General features: G+C 39.0%; 1 long non-coding RNA gene across 1 annotated transcript; it reads left to right on the top strand.

Moving 5' to 3' along the window:
- The first annotated feature begins 629 nt into the window (after nucleotides 1–629).
- Nucleotides 630–6,691, top strand: LOC121015223 (uncharacterized). Its single transcript, XR_005783706.1, has 3 exons — nucleotides 630–1,065; nucleotides 5,975–6,159; nucleotides 6,330–6,691. It is a non-coding gene; the product is annotated as an uncharacterized LOC121015223 (long non-coding RNA).
- Nucleotides 6,692–14,227: the final 7,536 nt, after the last annotated feature.

Raw genomic sequence — 14,227 nt, 5'->3', positions numbered from 1 at the left:
TCAAACAAAAAGACTGTAAGAAAATAACAGATCAATATATGATACAGACAAAATTGTGTCACCCCAAATTCATACTGAAGCACTAACCCCATCCCCATATGATGGTATTTGGAGATGGGGCTTTTGAGAGATAATTAGGTTTAGAGTCATTAGGTTATGAGGGTTGGGCCCAGGTCCAATAGGATTGATTTCCTTATAAAAAAAAGGAGAGATGCCAGAATTCTTTCTCACCTAGCATATGCACAAATAAATGGTTATTGTTTTCAGCCACTAAGATTAGGAGTCAAATGCAAGCAGCCTCCAGGTAAGAGGCTATACTCAACCCCAACCTCTGTGTCTGATACCACTCTTGTCCTAACACCTTGGCAATCAGGTGCTCCAAAGCCACACCACTGCATCCTAATAATTTTGTTTTTGTGTACAGCCTTTCTCCTCTTAAAATTTTTTTTAAGTTGATTTACTTATTTTGAGAGATGGAGACAGCATGAGTAGGGGAGAGGCAGAGGGGTGGGGGGGGGAGAGAGAGAGAGAGAGAGAGGAGAGAGAGAGAGAGAGAGTCCCATGCAGGCTCTGCACCATCAGTGCACAGCCGGATGTGGGGCTCGAACTCACAAAACTGTGAGATCATGACCTGAGCCAAAACTGAGAGTTGGATTCTTAACCGACTGAGTCACCTAGGCGCCCCACCTTTCTCCTCTTATATTTATCAAATCAACTATTAGAATGTCCTTACACCAACTCCAGTGCCCCCAAGATACTATATTAATATCATTAAGAATGATCCCCTCTAGGTAAGTCTCATTATCTTCTGAAATAACTCAAGAAGGTCCATGTACATCATTCTCCATAGGCCGAATTCTTAAATCCCGTAAGTCATTTGCATCTTAGCTCAGAGGCTAGATGCACCCTATTTGGCTCAGAGCGCATTGATTCCAAGGTATTGCAGTGTCCAAACTGAGTTATTTATTAAGCTTGATGACACCTCTAAATTCTGTCTTGTGTGTCCACAGGATGCAGAAACATTCTTGCAAATGGGATTCTTAGGAAAGCCTGGAATTTCCTAGAGTAAGTATGCAGATTCAACTCAATAAATTGTATTAGGTAGGCCATATGGATTCGCACACAGAAGAACTTTCCATAGCTCAATATTATACCCCTAAGCCCTCGTCTGCCATCTCACAAACATGTAAACAGGTATAAGAAGAAACATGAGAAAGTATGAAATGTGAACTGAATGAAAGTCTATCTTGTCCCAAAACCCACAGGAAAATTACTTCATTATTTATTTACTCCTAGTTTTTGTTTTGTTTTGTTTCCAAAAGATATTTGAAGCTGCTGAAGGTGAGGGTTAACGTAATGAAGGCCATCTTTTGTCATAATTGTTTGGCAGGCTATAATAAATCAAGTATGTTCATAATAGGTTTGTTTTTAGTTTACCCTAAAATAATAGCCATCAGACTGGTGATATTTAATTCATTAAACGAAAGAATGTCAAGGATGAATGGCAACAGTAGATATGCAACTATGAAATGCATAAAGGCGGAGGTAGAAACAAAATTATAATATAACCAAGGCATGTGAAAAAAATTAGCCTCCGGGCGGCATTCTTAGTCCTTCCTTTGTCACATATCCATACTCATGGCTCAACGTCACAGAAGCAGTCTGAAAAGTCTTCAGCTGCCTCTCATTTATTCCATATCAACATTTCTAGGGATGTGGGTAGGTCTTATTTAAGACGTGTCAAACGGAGACTGTGTTCGCAAAACAAAAATGAAGTAAATCTTGACAGCAGAACTTGCAATATTTATTGGCAAATATCCTTAACACTTCAGCAAAGTATCTTTGGGTAGAAACTAATTTTTATTAGTGTGGACACTTCCAGACACGTAAAATGATTGTATTAGTGATTCCATATACTTTGGGTCTTAACAAAAATGGTGTGTTGGGGGGGGGGGGCGGTGAGGGGAGTGGGGAAGATACCTAAGGCTTGTTTTGTCTTCAAGCACTGAGGACATATTTTACTTACTGAATTTTCATAGTTGTACATTCCTTTATAAACAACTTGACACCTCCAGAGAAAGAATTAGCAAACCTGAGGATAGGTAAATAGAAATTAATCAAACAGAAATACAAAATGAGAAGAGCGAAAAGCTTTGTAGATCATTCAAGACCTGTGGGACATATCAGATGGCCTAATGTGTACAATTAAAGATTCAGAAGAGAGAGAAGAAGACAGCACTTGAAGAGATAACCACCAAGAATTATTAAAAATTATGAATTAAAAGCCCGAGATTATCAAATTGGATACAAATGTAAGATCCAACTCTACATTGTCCATGAGAAATCCACAGTAAGTATAAATCGTGGATTGCCTAAAGTAAAAGGAATCATACCGTAACGAAAATAAGGCTGGAATGACTAATCATATCACATAAATTAGATTTCATAAAAGGAATAGTACCAGAAACAAGGAGGGAACATTACTACATGATAAAAATGTTAATTCATCAAGGACATAATTTAAATGTGTCTTCATCTCAAAACAGGGTTTCAAAATACATGACACAAAACCTGATAGAACAGGAGAAAGAGACAGATCCACAATTATAGTTGGAAACACTAGCATCCCTCTCTTGGGATTTAATTATAAATTAGTCAGATGACCTATCGAGACCTAGAAGACCTGAACAGCACCATCATCCAACTTGACCTAATTGACATCTAGAGACCATTTCACCCAATACACAGAATACACATTCAAGTGCACATGGAGAATTCACCATGACAGGCCATATTTTTGGCCCTTAAACAAACTCAGTGATTTAAAAGTGTTGAAATCATGCAAAGCATGGTTTCTGTCCACAACACAATTAAACTAAAAATCAACAACAGAAAGCTATCTGGGAAATCCCAAATGTTTGGAAATGAAATAATACGCATCTAAAGAACGGATGGGTCACAGATGAAAAGAAATCCAAAAGCCAGTGCATTTTTAATTGAATGAAAATGACCATGTGGAATTCCTGGGATGTAGCTGAGACAGTGTTTAATCTGCCCAGTGGTTCACAGGCTGAATCTGACATTGCCTTGGCTCAGCCACACTGCATGTCCTTCCCTTTGTGTTCTTTGATTTCTCTGCCACCATTTGGGATATCTGTGGCAATTGCTTGGAAATTCTTAACGACGAGAGAATGTGAAAGTGCTTCAAAGAAGCCAGGACTCCATAGAGAAACTCACGAATTTCAGAGGCAATAACTATCAGATTCCGGCCCTCAGGAAATAATAGCAAACTGTACACATTTCTTCAGAGGGTCCTCGAGCAAGATTGATACGCAATGGCAAATTATTGCCATCTGGAAATGCGGGATCAATAACATGCTTTACAATTGGTTATTTCCCCTCCTTTTCTATCACATTACTCCCTTGTTTCCACTCCCATTGATTGGAATCGATTGCCAAAATGAACCTACAGGCAAGCCATCTCCAAGGCTGTTTCTTGGAAGAATTCAGGACAAGAAGATAATACAAATGTTTTCCTTTTGCTAACCCTTTCATATTTGGCTGTTCTTTTCTGTTACAAATAATATTGATAATATTGTGGCGGGCATCATTATATACATATCCTTGCCACATACGTGTATACGGATGGACTTCTGGACTAGTACATTGGGTGAAAGGGTTCACACATTTTAAATTGTAGTAAGTAGTGCAAAGTTACTTTTAATGGTTGCGGTTATGTTTTTACAAAGTTCTGGGAGTTGCTTACTATTCAGTGTAAATGTCCTTTCTTTCTAATACCACAGTAGATCTGTTTGGCTGCAGAGACTAAATTCACTAGGTTATACTCCATTGTTAGCATACTATTAGAAATATGTTCACGAGTACAAAGGTTGTACATAAATAAATACTATTTCTATAGAGGTATAGCTCCAAATATTCTTTTAGGAATCTCCCCAAAACAGAGTGGGCCAGTCAGTGGAGGTTCACAGTCCAGGTAATTGGGCAAAACATTTATGAATTTTTAGTTTCCCAATATTTGGATAATTGAAATGCTCATTCAATAATTATGAACACAGCGAGCGATACAGAAAACAACAAAATGGTCTTGGAATTATGTACTTTCTTATGAGGTAGTCTCATAGTTAATCATACCATTTTTTAATTTTATTTATATGGGAATTTGGTAATACAGTAGTAGTATTTTCACAATCATACTTGATGGGTGGGTAATTCTCTAAGAAAAATAAAGGCCATAAATAATGAAATTTATGAAGTCTCAATTGCCCCAAACTTTTCTATTGCAGAAAAGTAGTTAAAATCTTAGTTGCTGACTTTCCCCCGGGATAAAATTTTTACTGGAAAGGTGGTTGGACTATGGAAACATTTACCAGCTGCAGGTATAATACTGTGTCTGTTGTCAGACTCACAATTTCATTGGTTTATTTCTGGAGGATTATTTAGATGGCTGTGGTCTTATATCCAGGCCCCAAGGAAAGAAAAAAAAAAAAAAAAGGAAAGAAAGAAAAAGGAACCTAAGAGGTGTACCTTCTCACTACAGAATAGTGATTTGTTATGCATTTGTCTGAGTTAAATATAGCAGTCCATCATCTTGCACAGTCCTATATTATATTCTGCTCACTAAAAAAAGAAACACTTGTTTGGATAGTTGAAGTAGTCTCAATAAAAACCGCAGCTCCCTTCTCCACCCCGACATTTATTTAAGGTAGATTTGCAGTGTTTATGATATACATTTCACCAATTAATCAATAAGAATCGAAATTTGTTTGACTCATTAATGCCACCGTCTCAGATTTGCTGTTATTTTAATGACGGTGATTTTGAATGTGACATTCCTACTAGAGTAGCAATTATTTGGAAGGGGAGGTGGCTGACTGCTCACCCACCCCCAGTGGGTTACTAATCAATTGGTGGGCTGAGGGCAAGAATTAATTAGGGATTACAAAAACCCTCCTTCATTATATTAAATGGCTCATTGAAAACAAATAACCTCATCTGCATTAACTGTGAGTTCACAGATTAAAGAAATTGAATTGAATTCATTACAAGTGATTTTCAGTTCCCAAGCTGAGACCAATATAATGTTCAAAGGCAGTCTACATCTGAAGGAAAGCCTAGGACTTCAAGTCATTGTGCTATTTCTAATTGCTGCAGACATTTCTAGATCCCACGGTCTATTATGGTTTGATTGAAACTAAACATTTTTAGTCATTTGCAACTGCAGTGTGTATATTGATGAAAGTAGAGAGAATCAGGTCTTGATATATGTTTAATTGTAAAATACTTGGTGATTTAAATTTTGTGTAGCTGAATCCAAAAGCCTTATTTGAGGTCTGCAGTAAGACTTCCCTGTGAGGTTATGTTTTATTCCTGCACATGCATATTTTTGATGCTTTTCAGGAGAAAAAAATGTATCATGAACCAATTTGTCAGATATTGTGAATTTTATTGGTTTCACAAATTAAACACGGCACAGAATGCCTTCATGTCTAACACTATCTCTGTAATATTGATAGGAAAAAAAAGATTCCTTTCCTTCGTGTATTCTGTTTTATGGAAGATCCAAGAAAGCATTCAGGGGGCCCCTCCCTTCTGTATTATTTTTAAATAAATGGTTACACTTTTTGTTATTAGTAAAACAGACCGTCATCTCCATTATAGGAAATACAAATAGCGTGATGAGTTAAACTTAATTGAAGACTCTACCATTCAGAGACCACAGCTATATATAAGGCTAGGTGTATATGCACAACTGTGAATTTGTCTTTTGCAAAATTTCGTGTCTATTTAAAAATTGATTTCACGTTATGTAAAAATGTACATATTGGCTTGTTTCCTTTAATTTCATATCAGGAGTATGTTGTCGTTACTTAGACATTTTCAGAAAATGATTTACTCATTAACTTAATTTTGAAATCCTCCCTTTCATGCCCTTCTCCCTTTTAATATCGTGCAGCCAAATGAGCATGTTAAGAGAATAGATTTTGGTGTTACTCAGACGTGAGCCAACATTTATTAACTCTATGACCATCTTCAAGTTCTAAATCTTTGTTAAGTCTTCTAGCCTCACTTTTACACTTGTAGATTGGGGATGTCTCCCTCCTTCAGATGCCGCTGTGAGGAGTACTTGCAGTGTCGGAGGTAAGCATTAAACATCGTATCTGAAATACAGTAATAGCTCAATAAAATTAGCTGTTATTATTTGTGTACCATGATTTTCAACAGATGTCGTCCACATCATTTCTAAGGTCTCCGCATTTGATAACAAACTCCAATGTCAAAGAAAATATGATTTTTTTTCTTTCTTACAGGTAAGTAAATCAGCAGGGGAGGAGCATCCCACGATTAGACTGCATTGACACGCATGTACTTGAATGTTTATGCCTTTGAAGAATCACCCTGCAGACATTTGCCTTGAATGAAGTTTCATTTGGCTTTCGGCCAGCATGCCTTTGCTGGACTCCAGTTACTGCCCTGGATCTGTCCACCTTTCCCTGTCTGATTACATTCACTACTGAGAGTTGTCTCTGTCCATGGCAAGGTTAGTCCCTCTCTGTAGAGACAGAAGTTCATGCCATACATTTTAAATGAAGACTGTTTAAAGACCTAGATCCTAAATATGTTTATTTACCGTCTCTTCAAATAAAGTATAGATGTTCTATTCTATAACTAACACGCTGGACTCTGTGCTTTCTTTTTTTTTTTTAATGTTTATTTATATTTGAGAGACAGGGTGAGCGGGGGAAGGGCAGAGAGCGAGGAGGAGACAAATTTTGAAACAAGCTCCAGGCTCTGAGCTGTCAGCACAGAGCCTGACGCAGTGCTCGAACTCATAAACTGTGAGATCATGACCTGAGCCAAAGTTGGACAGTCAACCGACTGAGCCACCCAGGCGCCCCTTGACTCTGTGCTATCTCCAAAGAAGTGATGGAGAAAATTCTTTCACAACTAATGAAATGGCCCCAAACATTATATTTATATTATTACCTTTATGTGATTTTAGAGCACTGGTGTCATCAATGATGGAGGTAAGTATTTAAAAATATTCAGTCATTTTTTGGCTTTGTCATTTTTCTACATGGAAATAATCATGAATGTGCACAGAGAGTGGCCTGCCAGAATGCTGAACATAAAATTGTTTATGAAATTAAAAAAAATTAAAAGCAACCTACATCTCCAATAACATTAGAGAAATTGTGTAATAATTTATGATTTTTGTGGAACTTAGTAAATGAATAATGCTATCAGGAAAGATTCCACGAGGGAGTAATAAAATAGGAGTTGCAAAACAGGCTGTGTGTTGTGGTCTGATTTTGTAAAAATAAAAATGAATATGTATATAAATCCAAGAGACTGTCATTTTCTTTGTTTTGTTTTCTTTTTAATCTGTATTTTTAATGTTATGTTTAATCATAATGTGTAACTTTTGTAAAACTAAAACAGAAGTGTTTTTTTCTCTTTGAATACATTGGATTGGAAATTCAACTTAATCTTGCCAAATAAGCTTGGCTGTCTTCATTAGCACATTGCATGGACCCTGTCATCGTCAAAGATAAATATTTACATGACTCTTGTGGTCTGTCTCTCCATCTTCTGCAATGTGACAGGCATAATAGGAGTTCAATATTCTTTAGGTATGTGGATAAAGGATAATATAGGTCATTATTGAAAACTTTCTCCCTTTGTATGGTAAGCAGAATAATGCCTCCCCCTGGCCCCAGAATATGTGACTATATTACCTTACGTGGCAAAATGGATTTCACACATGGCATGTGATTAAGAATGTTGGAATGGGGAGGCTCTCCTGGATTATCTGGGTGGGTACAGTGCAATCACAGGAATCCTTGGAAGTGTAGGAGGGAGGCAGGAGAGTCAGAGTCAAGGAAGGAGATGTGATGATACAGCCGTGGTCAGAATGCCTGAAGGAGGCCATAAACCAAGGCATGTAGGTGGCCTCCAGAAGCCTTAGAAAAGGCAAGGAAATGGATTCTCCCATGGAAGCTCCAGAAAGATTGCAGCCTTCCCAACCTCTTGATTTTAGGAATTTTACCTTCCAGAAATGTAAGAGAATATATTTGTGTTATTGTCAGCCACTAAGTTTATGGTTCTTTGTTATAGCAGCAACAGGAAACTCATACTCTTTGGAAGACAGAATTTACTTCTGAATTGCTTGGCAATTCCAGGGTAAAACCAGGTCAGACATTCAGAAAGTCCTGTCTGACTTCATTCTTTTTCACTCTCCAAGAATGCCTTCAGATAGCTCCCAAAAGTAAGCATTCATCATTGTAGTCATTAAAAAGAAAGAAAAAAAAGGACAGTTTCAATTATCAAATGGTATAGCAAAGAAGCCATGAATGCCCCCATTTGCAAACCAAAGCAAAGGAGATGCTGGGCTTCTAGAAGGAATGTAAGTCCCCATAGCAGCCGTAGCTTTCAGCCAAGGATTCCCCATGTTTTAGGCAGCTGTGTTCCAGCAGTTAAAAGCATCTACCACGAGAGCAGGTGAAAATGTGGTTATAAGCTGTGTGCTGACAGTTTTTCCTACTTTATGAAGAGAGCAGAGCCACTCATATACATCTGCTGGTACTGGATGATTTTTGCTTTGTACATTGCTGTAATAGAGCTGGGCAAAGTTCTGAATGCACCACAATAATATAAGGATGCATGTTTTTCTCTTGAGTCACATAATTGTTCTCTTTAATAACATAGATCTAATCACAAAACTAATACCTATTCAATGAAGAAATCTTGGAAAATGCTAAAGCATGCAGCAAAAACAAATTGCCAGTAATGCTGCTAACATTTTAGCTTCTCTCTCTCTGTCTCCCTCCTTTCTTTCTTTTCCTATTTATGCATACACTTAAACAAATACAAAAAGAAAATGATCTCTGCCATGGTATCATACGTGTTCCATACTATTTTTAGTTCTATTGTTATTCAGTCATTACTATTATCTGCCAGGTCTCTGGTTCTCCAATGTTGGCATGTATCACAACCAGTTGGAAACCTTGTTAGAACACACATAACTGGACCCCAAACTCAGAGTTTCATATTTAGTGGGTCTGGGCAGGACCCCTAGAATTTGCATTCTAACAGGCTTTCAGGTGGTGTGGACATGGCTGATTGCAGCCCATCTTTTGAGAATCACCACTCTTTATAGAAGAATATTAGCTGACATTGGAAGGTACTTTATATTTCTGTATCTCTTCTATTTCCAATTAATATTTGAATGTGTACCATGCCTGTTCAGTACACATGGAGGTTTACTAGAGTATACACAGTGTTCATTAGGTCTGCAAGAATGGATGTCGTTCAGAAAATTTAAGAACAAAAATTTTTGCTTCAACTCTATGGATATTTCTGGTATTCAAGACATAATAAATAACTTACATAATTGGGCTCAAAGTCCCAACTAAGTTTGCATGTATAAACTGAAATCTTACGCATGATGGTAATTGTTTTCCAAGGAACCCCATTTGAACACAATTTTCTAATGATACGTGGTCTTCAGGTAGTTCTGGAAGCTTTTTTTTTTATTGCACTTTTTTTTTAATGGATTAACTTTTTTAATTGAACTTTTTTTTTTTTTTTAATGGATTAACTGAACGGGCTGGCTGGAAGCCTTGGAATGTAGGAAACCCAAGCTGTTCTGGTTGCACAATCCAAATGTAAACAGCCTTCCTTGTCATTTGTTGGCATAGTGTTTGGGACACCGAGTTATTTCACTTTATTGAAATTTCTCTCATGAAAAATGCATGGAACAGCCTTTGCTTCTGCCAAACCCTCATGTATTTACCTCACTGGGTGCAGTGAGGATTTGTGTGTAAACATATGGAAAGCCCTTGTACTGTCTGAGTCAAGCATAGAACAAGAATTATTCTTACTGCCCATAGGAAAAAGTGTAACATAGATAAACTTTGCACTGGCATCCACTTTCGCCCTAAACTCTTTCCAGAACATTCCTGCTTACCTGTGCTTTTGCCCCGGGTGACAAGGAACCCTCTTGTTGGCTTAAACCTGGACTGGAGAGATGGAGATTTTATGGTCCTGGGTACAGCGACCTGGTCCCTAAACCCAAAATGTAGAACAAGGTAATGAGAAGAAACTGGTCTTCTCTGAGATGCGAATTTGTTGATAGAATGTGTCTGAAAAGCCATAAATGTTAAGCCAACTTTGGTGAGCGATTTGAAAATTAATCACCTTGCCTGAAGAAAAAACATGATGTGAAATTAAAACTCGACCATGAGACCCATAGCATTAGAGAATTGCTCTACTGGCGTGTAATACTTTTGAAATTTTGCAGCTAAAACTAGTTGGTTATAGTGAAAATGTGACATGTGCAAGCTATGACTCTAGGGTTTGAACACAAAGGAAAACACAAAATAACAACTAAAGTGACATATATATGCATATATATGTATGTATTTTTTTAAATTTTACTTAACACATACCTCAAACTAACCAAATTAACTGTGCAATCTGACTCCCTGTCCATCCCATGCTGTCTGTCGTCAATTAACATCGACCAGGCTCAAGTACGTTTATTCTGTGGCTTCTTGAAACACACAACTGAAAAGTGATACACCGTAAATGCTGAGCGTGCCCGCTCTGGATTCAGACAGACGTGGGTCCAGACTGGAGCAGATGCTGGAGGGTTCCATGCCTACCGCCCACCCCCGCCCCCGGGGCAGCCGAATGGCTTACATGTGCACCAGACACCGTTGCCTCGCTCTCAGGAGCCAGCATCCGCGTCTCCAGGCCAAAGGACTGTCCTCACGCTCTGTCAGTCTTTTACAAAGTGTGGTGCCCTGGGAGCAGCGGCTCCGCTTGGGAAACACGTGAAAAATAATACAAATGCTTGAGTCCCACCCCACACCTACTGAATGAGAAACTGCATTTGAACAAACCTTCCAGGTGTCTCTGAGGCTGCTGACATGGGAGAGCCGCTAGACCACAGACCCCCACTTACTTTGTGGACAAGGAGAGCCTCCTCCTTAGGATTTCATGGACCTTCTGGTCCTCCTCAGAACTCTCTCTCCCTCTTTTTTTTTATAATTTTTTTTCAGTGTTTATTTATTTTTGAGAGAGGAAGAGAGACAAAGCACGAGTGGGGAAGGGGCAGAGAGAGAGGGAGACACAGAATCCGAAGCGGGCTCCAGGCTCCGAGCTGTCGTCAGCAGAGAGCCTCATGTGGGGCTCGAACTCACAAGAACAGTGAGATCATGACCTGAGCTGAAGTCGGACGCTTAACCAACTGGGCCACCCAGGCGCCCCCTTTTTTAAATAATCTTGAATTTTATGTATTTACTTACTCACTTATACTCATTTATTTATTGTTAAGTCTCTTTGTGGGACTTTGCTGAATATCTGACTTCTCCATCTCCCTTCTTTAATTTCCTCCTCATATTCCCTGGGGAATACTCCTTAAAAAGCAAACATTACGCATTATACAAACATTATACAGTAGTATAGTGTTATATATTAATCATACCTCAATTAAAAACATACTTTTGTGTGAATCCTTTGCTTTTGGGGATTCTAACTAAAGACACTTACATATTATCCGGTGATATCCCCTTCAAGTTCCTCCATCTTTGGGGGCCTGGGTGGCTCCGTTGGTTGAGCGTCTAACTCTTGATTTTGGCTCAGGTCATACCCCAGGGTCGTGGGATTGAGTCCTGCATCAGGCTCCACGCTGGGTGTTGAGTTTGGGATTCTCTCTTTCCCTTTCTCTCTCTGCCCCTCTCCCATGCCTCACACATGCTCTCTCTCTCTCTCTCTCTCTCTCTCTCAAAATAAATAAATAAATACAAATAATTTCATTATAACAATAAATTTTTTCTTGTGTGCAGAAATAAAACCACCACCGAATCCTAGTATATACCACAGAAACTGGCCTGGCACTTAAGCGAGGCCACGCCATTCTGTTAAACATAACCAATATCACAGAATCCCAAACTGAGACAAGGTCGCCCTGAGACCATGACAGACAAAACAAGGCCCCACCACACCTCATTATTTTGCTTTAGCACAGATTTTTAAAAACTCACAGGGCCACGGGCAAAACACCACCCTCTCCTGGCTAAAATGGTAGAGTGATGCCTCACCAACTAGAGCTTTATTTTTGTTCATGTCTCTTCTTGAAAAGTAGATTTATTGAGATAGTCATGGAGTTGTCCTGCCTTCTAGAACCATCTAACTCAGCACTAAGTTTTGTTTTCTTAGCCCTTCTCTGAATCACCCAAATAAATCCTATAACAGATTCTTTCTGACACCCTTTTCCTGAAACACCCCTGTGGTTTCCATGCTTTGTCTTCTCCTTTTCCCTAATAAACACAACTTATGTAATTACCACTGTATTTCTGACTGTCTTTGTCCGAAGGGCATTGGCATTACTAAGGAGATGGAAGGAGGCAGTGTCTTAACCCAGCAGTCTAGTCATAGAGTATTCATAACAAGACACAAGGGAATTGATAGTGCTTTTTGATTGTTTTGTCTTGTTTTCAATTGTTTTATTTGTTTGTTTGCTATGACCTTAATCATATGTTTATTGCTCAAGCTCTTTCTCCCAGAGCATCTACAGATCTTATGATCACCACTAGTTTCTGTAATAACAGACTTTTTCAATGATACACAGTGCTGTTAATAGTATACTTAAGGGGGTGCCTGGGTGGCTCAGTCAGTTGAGCATCCTGCTTTGGCTCAGGTCATGATCAGTTTGTGAGTTCAAGCCCCGCGTTGGGCTCTGTGCTGATGGCTCAGAGCCTGGAGCCCGCTTCAGGTTCTGTGTGTGTGTCCCTTTCTCTCTGCCCCTCCCCCACTCACACTCTGTCTCTTTCTCTCTCCTTCAAAAAAATTTTAAGAAATAGTATACTTAGGATGTTATGAAGGCAACAGGGTCCCCCCACTCCTCTCTAGTGAAAAAAATATTTTAAAGTATATAATACGACACCAATTTCTAGGATATTACAATCAACATGACGTGACAAGAATCTGCATGATAGATAATCCCTACTACAAAAAAGTATTTTCTTGTTTCAAAATGAGCGAGGCCGACAAGTCCTTCAGGGAGTCACAGAAGGAGGAGAGAGAAGGATTGAGGAGGTTTATGGTCACAAACCTAGCCTGCTGATATTAAAGCCTTACTGATGACTATATTGTTATGTAACCGGAACTGGGGAGACCATTGACATCCGTGCCAACACTGCTCTCACCACCTCCACCATCTTTACCTCCAGTGCCAAATCCTGCCTTTCATCCTTAGCTCCACCACCCATTCCATCACCACCACCCCCACCACCCTCATTTCCACCATCATCTCTAATCACCATGGCAACAACTCCATCATGACCACCTCCATCACCACCATTTACCAGCAGAGAACAGCTTTGGTCCCCAACTCACATGCACCTCCAAATAGCTCCTAAAATAATTTCATAGTTTGCAAGTTACTATTCAATTGAGAAGGAACCTATATTCAAGCATCGACAGTTACCTTTATTTTATGGTTTACCTGTCAGGGAAATAGAGTAAAAGAAATACTTGGAGTTCATACTTCCAGAACTCATAGTGTTTCACTTCTGAAAATCATGACGATTGTGGAAATGTTGACCCTAACTAGATGACTTAGATCATCCCACATACCCTAGCTCGGTTGTACAATTAACTAGAAGAGCTAGGTGTGCAGAATGGGGATTTCATCTGTCCCTGCGATAAAAATCAACCTATTGATCCATAATGTTGCCTTACCCATTTGTATGTCATTCTCATTTAAGTTTGAATTAAAATGATTGCATCTAGTATATGTGGAAAAATGATAATATGTAGATAAATGCAAACACGATCGTGCTGACCATGTCATCTAAGCCTTTTTATCCACAACATTGAGTACAGTTACACTGAGCTGCTTCTTGCCCAACTGTCCTGGTAACCAAATGTGAGCATTTCTAATATTGTTGGCAGGGCTAATGGTGCAGTTGGTGGTCATGGAAATAAATGATGTTAACTGGATGGGTCTGGGATTATGCCCACGGTCTTATTCTCATAAACACAATGCGCTAACCAACTGTTGCTCGGTCAAAGCCAACTGTGGAGTAAAGCCTTCTCCAAATTTCCTTTGCCCACCACGACAGACTTGGCTGGAGACCTGCTTTTACGCTTGGTTAAATTGGTGAAGGCCGAGTTGGTTAAGTTGGCCAAGTCAGTGTCT

Source organism: Herpailurus yagouaroundi, unplaced genomic scaffold, assembly GCF_014898765.1.
Source record: "Herpailurus yagouaroundi ecotype Mexico unplaced genomic scaffold, PumYag 206, whole genome shotgun sequence".
NCBI classification, from domain to species: Eukaryota; Metazoa; Chordata; class Mammalia; order Carnivora; family Felidae; genus Herpailurus; species Herpailurus yagouaroundi.
Note: the sequence above shows the minus strand (reverse complement) of the source record. Positions and strands in the feature narration are given on the sequence as shown.